The sequence below is a fragment of the Triticum aestivum genome, chromosome 7A (assembly GCF_018294505.1).
Source record: "Triticum aestivum cultivar Chinese Spring chromosome 7A, IWGSC CS RefSeq v2.1, whole genome shotgun sequence".
NCBI classification, from domain to species: Eukaryota; Viridiplantae; Streptophyta; class Magnoliopsida; order Poales; family Poaceae; genus Triticum; species Triticum aestivum.
The window spans coordinates 47155326-47169965 of record NC_057812.1 but is presented as its reverse complement, the minus strand read 5'-3'; the positions used below and the strand labels follow the sequence as shown (position 1 = coordinate 47169965).

The 14640-nt window shown below is 41.6% G+C and overlaps 1 long non-coding RNA gene across 1 annotated transcript; it reads right to left on the bottom strand.

Annotated features, from left to right (window-relative positions):
• Positions 1-11639: 11639 nt before the first annotated feature.
• On the bottom strand, positions 11640-12820 carry LOC123147716 (uncharacterized). Its single transcript, XR_006473404.1, has 3 exons — positions 12504-12820; positions 11940-12414; positions 11640-11847 (listed from the first exon to the last, which is right to left on the bottom strand). It is a non-coding gene; the product is annotated as an uncharacterized lncRNA (long non-coding RNA).
• Positions 12821-14640: the final 1820 nt, after the last annotated feature.

Sequence of the window (14640 nt, the reverse complement as noted above, 5' to 3'; positions counted from 1 at the left end):
CTACGCACACGCAAGATCATGGTGATGCATAGCAACGAGAAGGGAGAGTGTTGTCCACGTACCCTCGTAGACCGAAAGTGGAAGCGTTAGCACAACGCGGTTGATGTAGTCGTACGTCTTCACGATCCGACCAATCAAGTACCGAACGCACGGCACCTCCGAGTTCAGCACACGCTCAGCCCGATGACGTCCGTCGAACTCCGATCCAGCCAAGTGTTGAGGGAGAGTTTTGTCAGCACGACGGCGTGGTGACTATGATGATGTTCTACCGACGCGGGGGGAGAGGCGGTCGGCCAAGAGAGGGGCGCCCCAGGAGGAGTCCTACTCCCACCGGGAGTAGGACTCCCTCCCTTCCTTGTTGGATTAGGAGAAGGGGGGAAGGAGGAGGAGGAGAAGAAGGAAAGGGGGGCGCCGCCCCCTCCTTGTCCAATACGGACTAGAGGGGGAGGGGGCGCGCGGCCTGCCCTGGCCGCCCCTCCTCTTCTCCACTAAGGACCATGTAGGCCCATTAAACCCCCCCCCCCCCCGGGGGGGGGGGGTTCCGGTAACCCCCGGTACTCCGGTATATATCCGATAACCCCCGGAACCATTCCGGTGTCCGAATATCGTCGTCCAATATATCAATCTTCATGTCTCGACCATTTCGAGACTCCTCGTCATGTCCGTGATCACATCCGGGACTCCGAACTACCTTCGGTACATCAAAACATATAAACTCATAATATAACTGTCATCGAAACTTTAGGCGTGCGGACCCTACAGGTTCGAGAACTATGTAGACATGACCGAGACATGTCTCCGGTCAATAACCAATAGCGGAACCTGGATGCTCATAATGGCTCCTACATATTCTACGAAGATCTTTATCGGTCAAACCGCATAACAACATACGTTGTTCCCTTTGTCATCGGTATGTTACTTGCCCGAGATTCGATCGTCGGTATCTCAATACCTAGTTCAATCTCGTTACCGGCAAGTCTCTTTACTTGTTCCGTAATACATCATCCCGCAACTAACTCATTAGTTGCAATGCTTGCAAGGCTTATAGTGATGAGCATTACCGAGTGGGCCCAGAGATACCTCTCCGACAATCGGAGTGACAAATCCTAATCTCGAAATAGGCCAACCCAACAAGTACCTTCGGAGACACCTGTAGAGCACCTTTATAATCACCCAGTTACGTTGTGACGTTTGGTAGCACACAAAGTGTTCCTTCGGTAAACGGGAGTTGTATAATCTCATAGTCATAGGAACATGTATAAGTCATGAAGAAAGCAATAGCAACATACTAAACGATTGAGTGCTAAGCTAACGGAATGGGTCAAGTCAATCACATCATTCTCCTAATGATGTGATCCCGTTAATCAAATGATAACTCATGTCTATGGTTAGGAAACATAACCATCTTTAATTAACGAGCTAGTCAAGTAGAGGCATACTAGTGACACTCTGTTTGTCTATGTATTCACACATGTATTTTGTTTCCGGTTAATACAATTCTAGCATAATAATAAATATTTATCATGATATAAGGAAATAAATAATAACTTTATTATTGCCTCTAGGGCATATTTTCTTCAGTAAAAATAATATATTGAAAACGACATTCAAATATGAATCCAACTAAATATTTTTTTATGACATGCAGTAACATTTTGTTAGGTCAAATACGACCATGGCCGCATTAGGTTATTGTGTGAGGAGAAATAGGTAGAAGTGTTCCTCAACTGTGATCCTTCCCTCTCATTTGTCATTCACGTAGCCATCTGGTCGGCACCAACACTTCACCCTTCGCCTCTCATTGATACTACACCTAGACGGTCGGGCCCGATGTCTTAAAATAGCACGCGCCCCTCCCTATTTCACCCAACATAGACACGACCTCAGCAGATGTGTACATTCATCGACCGGATCCTGCCCAAAATTCATGTATAAATATTTGAGGTCACGCTCCCTCTCCCGTCTTTGGGCCCAAACTTTCAAAGTATTTTGGATTTGCTCCCGGTTCTAAAGTTCTAGTGAAAAACAAAAAACCCTAGTACAACCTACTCGCGACGGCCCCAGCACAATGCAACTTATGGTCCATTGGATTTTCCCAGCCCAAATTTGATGGCGAAAGAGCTCTTGTACGACTTCCGCACATCTGTAAAAGTGGAAAAATTTTGGTGCTGTCTTAGTTGATGATGAGTTGAACCGAAAATTAGAAGAGATATGTGGGTCCTTCTTAGCACGTGCCTTATTCCGTCGGATATGAATGAACGACTAGGATCAACTCAGGAGAAGGATGAATCTGTGGGACGTTAACCAATCAACAATCCACTCGTTGGCCACGCGATCGGTGAGCAATACATCCATCGATCTGTAGTTGTGGGAGCAGCCACTCTGCGTGCCGTTGGATGTTTGCATCCACCACATGACGAGAAGAAGAGGGCATCCAACACCAGCTCATCGCCAGCGTCCTCGTCATCTTCCCCGATCACTGCATCTACTCCGACAGTCGTGGGCGACATCGGCCCCGGGCCGACTTGCGCCGCAATCATCGTCGAGTCATTCTCGGGTAGCCCCCTCGACATGGCCTATAACTCGTACGGGTCCCTTGTCTATGCATGCCTAGTGCTGGCAACACCGATGTATGCCTTTGTCCATGACGTGTCCCAGGGCTTGTCAAGCCTGGTGCGGCACTTCGTCAACTTCGTCTTTGTCTGTCTACGCATACCCGGTGCTGGCAACACCAATGCGTGCCTTCGTCTACAACGTGTCTCCGGGTTTGGCAAACCCGGCGCGACGCCGCGTCAACATCGTCTTCTCCACGGGGCGCCACTACCTCGACACCACTGCACCCATGACTAACTCGGCGCCTCTTTACGCCTGCCGCTCCACGACGACTACCTCGCCACCGGCCACCCCGACACGACATCGACCATGGCGTTCTTCGCAGGACGAGCTCCAACCCCTGCCTATCCCAGATCCAACACATATGAACAAGTTTGTCTGGGAAAACTCTTACAACGGTCAGCTGGGGTGTCCATCGGGTGAAGGGATCGACACAGCCTATTATGTGCCTTCAGTGGCGAATTGTCGCTAAATCGTACTGGTGCCAGGCCGAAGTTATCATTTTTTAGAGGGATGCTATTTTATAAGCCATTGCCAGGCTCGCCGTGTAATGCTAGATCTAGACAAGGTTACCTAAACTTTTTACAAACAAGCTGAATAGCGGATTGTGATTGACAATAGGGGATGGGGGGGGGGGGGGGGGGGGTGAAGGGGCTCATCCGAGTTAAATTTAGTGGGGGATAGAATTATAAATAATTTTTTGTTGATCTAGCAGTATGGCAGACAGTTGGTTCCTCTTACCTCACTTGGTTTTCTTCGCTTCCTCATCTAGAAAGCACCAATAGCTACCGGTTTGTTGATAGCTTCACAACAGCTTCGTAAAATAAAAAATGTTCACGGTTTGTTGATAGCTTTACAACAGCTTCGTAAAATAAAAAATGTTCATGAATTTTAGAAAATACTCGTGATTATAATAAAATATTCACAAAATAAATTTGTTTCCAGAATCTTAATAATGTTCAATATTTTTGAACAACCTGTAAATTAAGAATTGAACAATATTCAAAAAATGTTCACAAATTTATAAAATGTTCATCAATTTGAAAAGATGTTTCATGAATTTTGAAATTCTTCATTAATATTATGATCACTACTTGAAAAATATTACGTGGGTTAAGGGTAGTTACCTCATGAATATTTTTCAAGTAGTGATCATAATATTCATGAAGAATTTCAATGTGGAAACAGAAGAATATGATCTCTCAGCTCCATTTATCGGACAAGACTATGACTGATGACCAAAGTGTTAAGGGTAACTCGACAACCGAGTTCTACAAGGGTACTTATACCTCAGATGGTGTAAGAGGTTTGCAAGATGTTATTGTTACTGCCCCGGTAAAGGTCACATCGGCAATGAGAGCACAACTTCTAACCCCACCATTCGAAGTGAAGAACGCTAGTATTTTTTTGGATGTTCCCCATGAATGGCACCGAGTCCAGAGAAGTTTCACTCATATTTCTTCCAGTGGCATTGCAACGTCTGTGGGAGCGAGGTTACCGCGGTTATCATCGGTATGTTGCAGGGTGTGGCGAGTGTTGAATCCGTTTGTTACCGCAGTTGGAGGAGTAAAAATGTGGTTTCAAAAGGTTAAACCGGACCTAGCAAATCCCTTAATGTCTTTAGCCCCTCAAATTATGTACTCCTCGTACCCAGGGTCGGTCCTATCCTTCCGGTGGCCCCTGGGCAAACTCGGAAATGGGGCCCATCTAATTTGGTGGACTTAAAAAATTTGCTTGCTTCGAACCATTTGATTAAAACATGGAATGATCATGGAAATTTGAAAACTTTCATGTTCAACTTAAGGACTAATAATACCATGAAATGTCATATACGGTACGGTGTTTCAGCTACACAACGCAGAGTGGTTCTTCTATACACAGGATTGGTGCACCCACCCCCTTATCTAGCCAGTCCATGTTGTGCTGATTTCCTCAAGATCCGTCCAAGAGCAGCTGGCGTCTCAAGATTAAATTGTGATTAACAGAGGTAACAGTGTATTGCTTGTCCTATTTGTTCTGTCTGGACTCTACCCAACTGCTGCAGTAGACCCGAGACACAAAAAGGTGGGGTAGCACACATAGAACTAGAGAGAAAAACGGTGGACTTTTTACCGAGAAATAACTTGCCAGTTAGATTTCAGGGAGGACGCCTTGCTTTGAGAAATTCAAGAAAAAGAGTCCGTCAGAGACGTGACATAGTCTTATTTAAATAAGAGAGAGAGAGAGAGAGAGAGAGAGAGAGAGAGAGAGAGAGAGATGTATACTCTTAAGTTTTCTAGTTTTCTAGGCAAGTGAGAGAGACGTGAGAGTGTTTGTAAGAGAAGTGTGAGAGAGAACTTGTGTGTCAGGGAGAGCCTTTTATTTTTCGTAGGTCAAAGAGTGCAGCAAGTGTGTGAGGGGGAAAACACGTGAAAAAGAGAGCTTGTGAGACAGAGAGCATGCATGTGATAAAACCAGGTGATAGATGTGCATGCAATCCTCCAGTATTCACAGAAACTAAGCCCGGTAATTGACATGCACCTGGCCAGCGCACCCATCTCCAGGTTTTCGAATGGTTGGATACGTGCATGTAGCAGGGCTGCAGCGATCCTGGGTATAGCCAGTACTTTCCCTTTGGATGTCCTATTCGTGACAGATTTCTTTTATGTATTGTTTTATGTATATCTTTGCAAGCTTGTGTGGGTCTACTATGCGGGACACCTTTTCTGCAATGTGCCACATTTTTTTTGGTAACGACCAATAACTACAAAGAACTGTTTTAGTAAGTACTAAGTAATAGATTTTGACAGAAATTCTATGGTAGTAATGACATTCTCAATCTTTCCCCAAAGATATCCACGTACATTGGATCCAGATTTTATATTATATATAGACTTAATTGTGTTTACATAATTGTGAAAACACAAGGATATCCCCTAGCAAAGCTCTTTTTGGCAGCATGTAATTAAGAATTAATACGTGCTAGCTGTACTTTGCTGGTGACAACATGTTGCATTAGCTGTAGAAAGCAACACGGTTTTGCCCCCTCCCCCTCTTTATATTCCTGGTCAGAACACAATTTTCAAATCTGTGTTTGCTCTTCGACTCCCACCGGTCTACCCATATCAGCAGGAAAAACAAATCATCCCAGGCCTCCCTGCCAAGCATCCCCCCTTCTACACTCCAGAAACCAGGTTTGCTTTCATCTTCCTGCCTTGAATATATTCTCCTCATCCCATTTCTGCTTCCTCATCTTACTAACCTGTTTGGTAACTTGGGCAAGATTGAAAAGGAGGTATGGGGAAAACATCACCGATTCCTGCTGACAAAACCACAGAGAAAAAAACGGTGCTACCTTATGAAAAAGAAGCAGATTCAGTTCATAGTGAAAGAACTATCAGCGGTGATTCTATGGGGATCGCATACGGTGGTAGCCAAGCCCAGGATGACGACCTGGAAGGAGATTCTGCTACGGTATTACCTGCTGTCGGACGGAAGGAATCGAGATCTGATGGGAGGGCTGTTGTAAGCACAGAATCTTTACCAGTGGCACAACAAGGAGACTGCGTAGGTATACCTCTCCCTGTGTGGCTGAAGGTTATAGATTCAGGAGCAGGGATATGGGCAGCTGTTAAACAATTTCGAAAAGATGGAAAGCAGTATGACAAGGTTAGTATACTCATGTTCTGCTGCGCTCTTTCCACTGATAATTTTCGTTGTGTGCTAATATCATCTCATAGGATATGGAGTGTTTGCTCAATGAACATTTATACCCAATGATAAATTAGTTAGATTAAGAACCATGTGTTTTGCTTCAGTTATCTTATAGATTTTTTATCTTCTGCGTCAGAATAATATTCTGCATTTGTTTCTGCACTACTTTGTATTTCGTTTTGCACAACCATGCACATATGTTATTATAAAACTAGCGGTGTTACCCGCGCATTTGCGCGGCTAGATTTTTTACGTACAACTTATATTATTTTTATACTATGTTCCAGTAAAATATTTGGCCATTCCAAATTTACCAAATCACATTCATTTTGAGTAACCATGAATTTGATCTACCATTAGTTAAGAAATCATGAATGTTTCCACTCATCTCCATTCCACTCATAGTGAACTCTTTTCATATATCGGCACAACCATTCACAATAATACATCTAATGCATATTTCTTACTTTGCTCATCGTTACAATGAACACATGCATGTCAAGAATTCCGAGGCAGGTTGCGTTGACCTTTTTTGCGATATTACATATTTCTTGTTATCAAGAGAATGTGAAAATTGTTTTATTTCTATTCCATTTGTTTTTTTTTACGTTTGAATCTCATATATAACTCAATGTCTATAAGGAAACCAAATATGAACATCCTTTGAGTGTAGGCCAATTTACCGTTGGCTTTTGCTTATATAAAATTTCATATAGAGAAAATATTTTATGCTTTATTATCCCATACAAATTTGTAGTGCATGACAAATTTTTAGATTAGCAATAAGATTATGAATTCCAAAATCGATTTATTACATATTATTCCAAAGTACCAGTATTTTTTCCTGGTCGTGTCTATGATATTTTACATTACCTTATATTTAATACATTCATTGCACATATGTTGTTGATAATATTTTGCTTTCTAATCAGAACATGAAGGGTGGCTCATATAGGCATTGGATTCTAGTACGTGTATATGCATGTGTTGCCTGATATGACCTTAGTCACGAAAAAAAAGCAAGTAGTGTTGGCTAATATGTGTTGGACTCGGTCAGATTAGGCTATTTGGAGATTTTTTTTTTCAACGTTGTTGGCCTACACGTATGTTTCTTCCAAAAGCCTTCTTTTAAGTTAATATTTTTTGTTTACGATCTAGTTCTATATGCGGTGTCGAAACTGGACTCGGCTTGTGCGTGACCATGTTTTGTTATTGTTTCGACAGAACTTTATGTAGGATTTTTTTAGAGGTAGTTTACTTTTTCACTCTATTTTTTAACGGGCGTGTCTATGATGACTGCGTACGTGACTTTTATTCCAAGCAGTCCTTCACATAGTTTCCTTTTCCAGTAATGTGTACTATCATATGCATGCTGGACTGCCCATTGACGCACATAAAAAAACTCCCATAGACCTGTCAATAATAGGGTCTGTACGTTCTTTACATTTTACATAATGTTTTCATCTTTTAATCTCAACAATTATAATTAGAATCAACGGAATATATATTTTTGTCTTGTGTGGACAATTTTTCATAGCACCAATGTAGTTCTACTATTTACCCATCACTAAGTGTATCTAATATTACAACTGAATTCATATATAATATTAAGAGTGAATTCTGGTTTTTACCCTCTATTTTAATGTTTTTGACACTAATTACCCTATTTAGCAGGATTTCATCCATTTTACCCCATTTAGCAAAAGTTTTGCCACAATTTACCCATTTTAAAATTTTGCGAGCATTCTGATGAGCAGGTCCCAATTGTTAGGTCCACCTAGCATGCCCCATCAACAGTTTTTGCCTACCTATTTTTCTCCATGTTGAACCATTCCTCGCAGCTTCGCTCGACTGGGCTGGCCTGATATGATCGCCAGAGCAGGTCGCTCGCGTCCAACGCACAAGGCGTAAGTTGGGCCGCACCACTCTGGCCTCCAATATTCATAGCACACATTGTTCGCCTTCCTTCGAATCACACACATGCTGCAAACAAAGAAAAAAAGGATTTCAACAATATTCAAAATGGTGAAAAAACTTTAAATCAATGTACGTGAGTTATAGATGGGTGATATGTATACACGTGATCTTCTAATAAGCATTTTAATTATGTCTGAATCAAACGCCTCACCAGCCAATGCATGAGTCAGGAAAAATTCATAATACACATATGATGGAGATGGTCAAAATCATGTGGAATGAGGTACGACGTGAGGGCTGGCTTGTTCACCAACCTCGCTGATTTGTTGGACGAGCGCCCCCATAGATCTGCAACCGAGCACAACCTGATGGGGGCATGTACATGGACGCGCCCACGCCGACGTCGGCGAGCTTGATGGAGCCGGATTACATGGGGTCATTTCTTGCCTTGATGTCGCGCCCAGACGTCGGCGATATTGACGGAGCCGGATTCCACGGGGTCATTTCTTGTCTTGATGTCACGAACATATATAACGCCGCTTGAGGAGGTATGAAATCACGCCGCTGCCGTTGCCTGACAATCCCTAACCATAAGTTCGAGCGAGCCTGACGGGTACGTGTGGGCAGAAGCCTGGACGGGCGATGCAATCTATTAGGCGTGAGTAAGGAGCGTGGTCGACTCAGGCATTATGCGTTGGACGAGACGCAAGTGACCTCCATCGGGCCGGTCCGGTCGGGAGAAGCCGTGAGGACTGGTTCACGATAGAGAAAAATAAGCAGGAAAAAACCATCGATGTGGCATGCCAGCTAGACTTCACAATTGGGACCTGTCTGCCAGAACACTCATGAAATTTTAAACAGGGTAAATCGTGGCAGAACTTTTGTTAAATGGGGTAAAATGGATGAAATTTCGCTAAATGGGGTAAGTAGTGTCAAAAATGTCAAAATAGGAGGTAAAAACCGGAATTCACTCTAATATTAATAAATTTTACACTGATTTAATATAAAATTTTATATATGTTTCTAATATTCGCCATAAGCTTTTCAAATTTCCTGGAGTGTGAAACTGGGTGAAAATATGGCAGGTTCCTTCGAATCAAAAAAAGGTGGCATATTCCTTACGTAGCCTCTAGCTAGCTATGCATGTGTTTTTTCCTCTTACCAGAATTCAAGTCGGAATTGATTAGTTGTCCGTGTACTTCACACATATAAAAAAAATGACGTTGGCTTTACAAACTTTGAGTCGTCCTTCTACTATACGTGATTCTTTTCTCTCTTTTTTTTCCACTGTGTACATCATAGGTACTTGAACGTGACAGATACAAAATAGTGCATGTCCAGAATATTTGTATGTAACGTAATATCGTTAAATCTCAGCCGTAAATATTACTAATCAACGATATATATTATTTTTGCGTATGTGGAAGAACGTGGTGTCTTATTTGGCTTCTGTCTTAATTATACTAGTCGTCAACCCGTGCATTCGCACGGGCTAGCATATTGAGAATGCCAACTGGAATATCTCGACACACTTTTCGGTTAAAGAATCCATGGGTGATAAAATTGGTGTTACTTTATGGCGGAAGTTTTCTTATTGTTTAACGAAGGATGTAATAGGTAACCATACTGTCCTTATTGTGACCACGATGATGGTGTATAAATTCAATGTTGAGACCAATGGTTAGATGTATTAAGATTTAGAGAGTCCTTATCTTTATTTATTCACAAATAAAGCGCCCCTTTTTGAAAAATTTATGCAAAAATAGAACAGTTTATGACTCAAGTGAGAAAAACAAAACAAATCAATACATCAAACATGTTCGTGTATGCCAATTGCACGGACTATCATTAGAAAATACGTGGCATTGAATCATATTGATCAATAAAAGATGTACGATAATTTCTAAAGCATGAAAAAAAATCCCGATGCTTATCCATAGGAAAAATACACTTGGTTCAGGAAGATTCTGATTAGCAACACTGCGTACGTTGGTGTAATAACCATCAAGATGCGTGAATCTTTTATATGGAAGCGGTGTGATATCTTTTCCAACTTTTAAGCACATACAACATAGGAACACAATGCTATAAAGGAGGTTAGTATCCAATTTAAAATGTGGTGCAATTTCTCCCCTTCCATAATACTTTGAAGTAGATAGAACATACAAAAGTTTCCAGTATCCAGAACTAAAGTATCACCATATAGAAATAACACCAGTTCGTTGGAGATATTTGGGCCTGCGGGCTTAATATCCTAGTCACCAGTGGAGACCAGACTTGTACGGGGGATCAGAATTACGATGCAGATTTAGGCTTATAATATTTGATCAGTTTTTTGCATAATAGCATTTTAGAAATTTAGCAACAACAAAACATAGAAGTCTAGTTCGAAAAGTAGCCACATTATGGTATATTTTCCAATGATATGTGGATAAGGAAGAAAGTACACTTAACAAATGGCCTCCTGCATTTTTCTTACTTGATATTAAAGAGAAGGGATGACGTAGCTAATATCAAAGCAACTGATAAAATATAGGTCATTTCTGCAAATAGAAAACTAAGTAGCTTATATCTCATTAATGTGCAAACAACATTTATGCACCAAAAGCCTTCTGGTAAGGAACATTACGAATATAATTTCTCTAGTGTAGCACAATGAAGTTTTACTAAGATATACTCCCTCCGTAAACTAATATAAGAGCGTTTAGATTACTAAAGTAGTTATCTAAATGCTCTTATATTAGTTTACAGAGGGAGTACTAAACATGGAAGGAATAGACATTATAAATAATTTTATAGTGTTTGATTCCTATGCATGTGGAGACATAATTACAATAGCTTAAGGATTTCCTTTCTGACTACTAATGAAACTGAGACCGTACTTAATTATTTTGTTAAACTAACTTTTATATATTAGAAATATGAATAACATAGTCTATATTAGACGATAGGATATTTTACCTTAATAATGACCGACGGACGAAAAACATGGATGAACTAAGTATCACAAAAATACATGATTTTCTCCTGGCATATGTTATTGCTAAAAAACTGTAAATACTTAATCCTATCGACTTGCTATCTCCATAAACTTGTAATATCTATTGCCGCCTTGGCCGCCAACTGATAGCACAGTATGCACAGATCCTTGCATGAAGCTTTCCATCAATTCAAAACCATCCATATTTCATTTGTACGTGGAACAGATTTACGAACAAAATAAATCTACGGATTAATTCATGGATCGTCGTTCTCAAATACTCATGGATTGCCACCGTCCTCATCTGCTCGTCATCCATAAAATCATGTGTGGTAATATATGAAAATGAATAAAGGGGGTCTTTCTAATTCTGAATCACAGTAAATCTTATGGTTCTATCCAACAAACTGGCGCCACACTTTGTACAGCGGGGTGAGAAAGAACCTGGTGAGATTACCCAAATATGTTAATGAGATGATCCTAATTAATTTAGATTCTCCATGAACTTTGTGAAGATAGGAGAAGGGACGCACCAGCGTTGATTGCAGGGATAGACCGATGACTTGAGGCACAAAACTGCATTGCTGTATTGAAGTGCATTTTACTTGCATACTGGGACGATCACAAAACTGCACACGTACATGCTTCAAAAAGAGATCGATGACATGAGCTAAATGAAGTCAAACATACATTCTCCAAATCAGAAATACTGAAATAATCAATGATGATTACTAACCAATCCCTGGCTATTATGCCACTACTGTTGCACTCAAACGAATACCAGGTTAATCAAAGCACCCTCGGTGTACAATTTCAAGAAAAATCCATCAGAAACCATGGGCCACCTGGAAAACATCCCAGAATATGCATGCATATTACAGAGAAAACTAAAAAATATATTTTCTATATAAGTACAGTATTTTCACTACTCAAAATATAAAACGTATACATTCATAAAGCTTCCAGCAATTCAAAAAAATAATATTTCATTAGTACGTGGAACAGATTTACGAACAAAATAATCCATGGATCATCGTTCTCAAATACTAACAGATTGTCACCGGTCCTCAACTGCTCATCATCCATAACCTCCTGTTTGGTAATATATGCAAATGCATAAAGGGACCTTTCCAATTCTAACTTCCAGTAATTCGTATGCTTCTAGCCCAACAAATTGGCACCAGACTTTGTACAGCCGGTCAAGAAGGAACCTGGCGATATTCCCCAAGTATGTTAATGAGATGATCCCAATTAATTTAGGTGCTCCATGAACTCTGTGAAGACAGGAGAAAGGACGCACCAGCCATGATTGCAAGGATAGACGGAGGACTTGAGGGCCATGACAGCGTGCTCGTAGTGGAGGCCGTCTAGCTCTCGCATTGGGGCCCCCGCTGAGGCAGTTAAAGCATGGAAGCGAGGGATGATTTTCTTTTCCGCACGATATGAGAACGGGGGGAGGGTTTGGGAAGTGAGAACGGCTGCCTGCGGATAATCGATCCCGTCCCCGCAGCCATCCCTGGAGGCAGAAGCTGATTTGTACATGAATCATAAGCAGAGGAGTCCCGTGCTAGAGAAAGAAGGAGAGGAGTCCCATGGTCATTCTTTTCAATCTGCCCAAAAAATTTGTTTCCTTTCAGTTACGCAAAGAGATAGCCTCTTTTTGGTTATGATGGACGTAAGAGATGGTCTTTTTTTATAGACGGAAGGAGATAGCTGGAGTATATGAGTAGATATATACCTTTCTTAAAGAGACATAGATTGGTTCAAAAATATTTTTTGAGAACAGTTTGCTTTAGTTTTTTTAGGGGACAGTTTGCTTTAGTTAGGAGAGAAAGAAACGGTGGATTAGTAGTACGTGGCCGACCCAGACATTCTTTTTTATCTGCGCACACAACCGAACAAATCCTGGACCTTGGATTGTTTTTTTTCGGAATTGAGAAAAGATTCCACTGAGTATTATATGGGCTGATCTACACCGTAATAATTCGGTCCCACCAGATTAACGACTCCTAATTACTGATTAACGTGAGAATTTGTAGGAAGTCAAGAATTAGTATAGGTATAGATAGATAGATAGATAGATAGATAGATAGATAATAGATTACCTCTTGTACTGACTGGTTAAACTAATTTACATTTGTTCGACTTAAAAAACATAGTCATTTTACAGTGCATCCGGACGATATGGACCGTCCATCGGAGCGAATTCAATGGTCCAGATCCGATGCAATACGCCGATGTCACGTGTATTATATCAGACCCCGAGGGGCATTTTCGGGAGAAAAAATATTTTGAACTGATCAGATTTTCCCTCCCAAATATTTCAAGGGTATTCTCGGTACAAATTTCAGGGCTATTCTCGGTTCGATTTTTATCCCGTTCGCTAGGGTTTATTCCTCGCCGCCGCTAGGGTTTTAATCCTAGCCGACAGGATCTAGCCGCGCATCGCGGCCCCTCCCTCCCTCCACCCCAATTCCCTCGCGATCTGGCATCACCTTTTCAACGAAGAACACGAGAGGAGGCGCACTTCCCTCCCCGCGGCGGCCGCCGGCGAAGATTGGGTGCCATCCCACCTCCCAGTCCTCCATGCGGGTGCCTATAGCCACAAGGTTATAGGCAACCTCTTTCCCACATCCCAATTGGTTGTTTGTGTCCTCTACACCTCTCCGCCATGGCCGCAGCTTTGATCTGGCCATGCATCTCGTCCGAAGGCAAGGTGGTTGGGTATGGATCATGTTCTGCGGGAGTAGATGAAGCCGGCCGCCGGCCTGGACGTCCAGCCCCGACTACAAGATCTACGAACGTTCTATCGTTGCATTCATACACTTACACATTCATTCAACATGTATTCTTTCAATTTGGATGATAGGTGAGATTTGGAGATCAGTAGAGATGATAAGCTATTAAGTTTGGAATGTACTATAAACAATTCATAGTTTATGTTGCTCAATATTTATGATGCTCGCTTCCTCTTGTGCAATTGTTAGACTGGGATCAACAGATTTGGCATGTGCTTTACAAGAAAAATTAGATTCACATGGGATATCCACCGTTTGAAGATTGGTGTTAATTCTTATTATGATGTTTTAGCCTTGTTAAAGGGAGAGTAATGATCCTCGCAAAAAGCAAAGAGAAAGGAATGCCATTTGATTCTTCCATATGTTGCATTTCATTCTTCCGTGTTTAGTTATGTCCAATATTTGTTACATGCACACACTTGACAAGGTTAGTACAAGTAGTAATATTTCCTCTGTTTTGCATGGCTATGACAGAACATGCTATGTGATTCCTTGAGGCAGGATGGATGTACCATGGCCACCCTACTGTGCTCCTAAAGGTCATCCCTTCATTTCAGCGCACGTCCTACCATGCCACACCATGGTCGTTGCAGCACCTGCAGAGGCCCCCTATGGTACGTGCTTTACTCTGGTTATCCT